The following is a 4,181-nucleotide window of genomic DNA, read 5'->3' as shown; positions in this document are numbered from 1 at the left end:
AGTGTGTTTTCTGGTTTAGTATGTAATGTATGTATTCATGTTATGTATATACTAATGTGCATGAATGTAAAATTTTTTGATTTAGCTCACTTAATGATAATGTTAGGAAAATCCAAAAAATCTAGCCAAACAAAATGTACATTGTAATTGCCAAGAATGCAAGTTTGAAGTTCTCTGGCAGAATCTCATTTTTTGGATTTATTAAAAGAAATTTGAATGGGCTGCCAAAAGGAATAACTGAGTAAAATCTGGCTTGCTTTTTAAGAGTTTCTCATTTGTGACACTGAACAGTTGAATACATGTATGTAGTTTAAGTGAAAAGATAATTATCAGAGAGAAAAAGAATCCTTTAGAATTTAGGTTTATTTATTTATTTATTTGTTTATTCGTGCATGCTCGCGTGCATGCATGTGTGTATTTGTGTGTGTGTGTGTGTGTGTGTGTGTGTGTGTGTGTGTGTGTGTGTGTGTGCAGGGTTTCACTATGCTTCTCGGACTAGTAGTGATCCTCCTGATTTCTGCCTTCTTAGTGCTGGGATTACAGGTATGTGCCACAATGCCCAGACTACCCTAAGAATTGAAATGAATAAGATAATTAATAAAACAAATACTATTCCAAATGTAAGACTTTAAGCTCTTCAAATTAAATTTATATTCTGTGAATCTTTGAAGAGACAAAACAGTGTGCACTTTCCAAGCGTAAGTTTAAGCAAAGTCCAGAGTGACAGCAAGAGTGAAATGCTGCTGACCAAGACAGTCACATCTCATTTTATTGTTTTAATTGTTCTACTTGAAGTGCATTTCTATGCATATTTACATGAGTTACATGATGACATGTGATCTATGAGTACAAACAAGTCCTTTTTCCTTTCTCCCTGTGTTTTTTCCCATTTTGCTTTACTCAAGGAAAGATCAACCACAGTTTAGGATCCTTTTCTTTGCAAATGGAACCCTGCATTTCCATTCACTTCACTGACATTGCTACTTCTTAATATATAGATTTTAATACTAATATATTGATTTTCTGCTTTGATAGAGGAGTGTGTTAACTCTCATGTGGTACCTCATTAGACATTCACTTGTTCAATTAGAATAAGGTAAATATTTATGAGTAGATCTCTAATGCTTTGCTTTAAAGAGAGAACAAGTCAACAGACGAGCTCCACTCTTGGTTCCTTTTAAGCCCTTCTCCTGGAGCTCAGGATGCATAGATTGTAGCACTTTTTTGAGATCATGAAGTGGTGATCATCATTTAATATTCATCAGTAGGCCTTAAACTTATGCATTCCTTAATCTCTGGAAACATTGAATTTGACATTGTATTTGTCAAGAAGAATTTTGCATGTGTGATTAAATGTATTAGCATGTGGAGGGAGCCACTGAAGCTAGAAATTGGTCCTAAGTGTGAGAGCAGGACAAGACCACAGTGCCTAAAGTAGTCAAGCTACCTCAGGCTTGAGAAAAACATCCTGCCCTGAAAATTTAAGCTATTAGTCGCTAGGCAACCTTATGCCTCCTAATACTAATTTTGAAAAGAATAAGTAAACAGTTCTACTATTGTTGTTCAGTCATCTTTTCTCATCCGGAAAGAGGCTTCCACCTGACCTCAGCTCTTGTCACTTGTCAATCTCCTCACCATTTGTTCCTAACACTATCATGAGCTGTGCTGGTTTACAGCAAGCATAGACTAGACTAAATTCTCTAAGTGAACTTAACCTAATAACATGTTTTTTTTTTTTTTTAAGTGAAGGGCCTTTTCAAACAGGAGGGACAAAATAACAGGAGAAGAGTTAAAAAGAAATTTTCTAAAAAGGAAAAAAAAAAGATTTGTTTGGAAGAGTTTGTAATATTCTTAGGAATGCAAGTAGGTTGTTATCATTACAGCTTTAGAGACAAAGTAAGTTTATTGTTCAAAAATGTACTTGAAAAATAGTAAAATGTATCCTTAGGATGTATAATAAAAATACAATGAATTTTGCTGCCAAGTTCCATCCAACAAAAAAAGCAGGCTCATTAGGCATTACCATTATCTTGATTCACTTTTTCACAGAATGTAGCACCTTGTGACTGTGGGTGCTTGATTTCAAGTCCAAAATGACTATGAAAGGCAAATGTTTCCAATCAGTTCAAGGCATGGAGGTACCCACCACAGCACAACTAAAGACATTTAGAAAACAGAACTGCCAGAATTATTGAGGAAGGGACAAGAGCATTTGTTCCTACAACACAGATGTGAACTATATAGAGCGCATGGCAAAGTACTGACTGCCAAGTGGGCTTACAGGATTTTGACCCAGCAGTTGCCAACACATAGTGAAAAACCTAAAGCACTCAGTACAAGTTGGGAAAGGGTATTGAGGGAAGAGGAGTTTCAGGGCATTTTCCCCCAAACCCCACTCACTTGCTCACTATGCTGAAGGTAGAAGTTCTACTTCAGAACATTTGAAACAATTGGACAAAACTCACTGTGTATTGTTTTTCAAAAATTCCCTCCAAAAGTAAAGGGGAAATGAATCAGGGTTTTCAAAGATGATTCTACCCTTCATCTACAGCTATTCCCAGAGTGTCTTGTGAAGCCACATCAGCCCACGTCTATAGGCAGGGCAGTATGTGAGATTAGTGTGTTTAAGCATGATTAAAAACTAATGGAAACTGTGAGGCTTTTGCCTGGTGAAATAAACAGAAAGTAAACTCCCTCAAAAATGTCTTTTAAGGATCCAAGACATGGCATTATGTCTAGGACTTAAGAAGACAGAGGTTTTGTATAGCAAGTCAAGAAAGGCTGACATACTCTATGACCTTTTCTTTTTAAAATGACAAAAGAACGAAAAGCCTGGACTTATGCTTGACAAAAATCTTCTGGGGAAGAATCCCTCTTAAATGATTATTTTTGTCATTGCCTCTAGACATTTTTCTAAATAGGAATGGAAAATTGAAAAGCAACAATCCAGTCTATTTAACAAAATTATTATGCTGGTATCCCTAATAAAATTGAATTTGAATTGGAAAAATATTTTTTCTAAATCACATTTGGATTGAGAGAGTTTTTATAAAATAGCTAATACCAGGGAGTCAGCTTCAGGCTCTTTTCTTCTTTGCTCACAAAGTGCCCTTTCCAAATAAAGATAAGTTTCAAGTGCCAGACAGGGACTTTGCATTTGTTTATGAAGGAAATGGAAATAAATTTTCAGAACATCTCTTCGTCAGTACCTAGGAAAGTAGAACATACCAGTAGACTGGTAAAGCTGTTTTCTGGTTGGCTCTGCCAAAAATGTGCTCTTCTCCCTCTGAAAATATGGGAGGAGTCCTCAATTCACGGAATAGTGGCCAACTTTAGAAATCAAGGAAGAGAAGAAAAGACATTCTCTCCTAATGTCCAGAAATGAAGGTAATCACAGTGAGACTCGTGTTGGCTATCTAAGATGTAGAACCATGAAATATTTAATTTGTTCTGTTACATTACATGGTTTATGGTAATATATTAGGAGCATTCAGGGAAATCCAGAAACCAATTGTCACAAAATAGGGGCAAATATGTGTGTGCCTATATTACTGATTATCTCATGAAGCCTTGAAGGATTCTATATTAAGACACTGTGTGAGAATGGGTTTGTAAGAGACCTTGTCATATGCATGCTATAGTTTTCTTAGTCTTTATTTCCCACATCAGAATCCAAACTTCACTAATGTAATGAAGAATCTTTACATTTAAAAATATTTAATATTTTTATGTATTATGCTTTCATTATTAATATCAGTGAGGATGAAGTTGGTGGCTTCCATTAACATTCTAGATGAATTCTGTTATTTTAATTTGCATGTATTAATATCTAAGAATAAAATATCTTCTATCTTAAACTAAATTTACACATATTTAGTTATGCAGAAATCTTTTCTAAATAGGACATACAACTGTACTGTCGGGCGCCCTCCCGTCCAGCAGGAAAGCACTCAACACGATTTGTGCGGCGGAAAGGCTTTAATCGTTCTCCTGAGTGATGTGCCCTGAGAGAGCACAATTCCTCTCTCCATCCCTCTTCCTGTCTCTGACCCTCCGCGTCGCGGAGCGTTTCTTTTATATCCTCACACTGTCCAATCGAGGGTTGATACATGTTACAGCGCCATTGGTTACAATCTCAGGGAAGGTATCTTACATCATTATAGGCGGGTGTATAGCGACTG

This window comes from Octodon degus, unplaced genomic scaffold, assembly GCF_000260255.1.
Source record: "Octodon degus isolate 3935 unplaced genomic scaffold, OctDeg1.0 scaffold00129, whole genome shotgun sequence".
Classification (NCBI taxonomy): domain Eukaryota; kingdom Metazoa; phylum Chordata; class Mammalia; order Rodentia; family Octodontidae; genus Octodon; species Octodon degus.
This window is presented reverse-complemented; position numbering follows the sequence as displayed.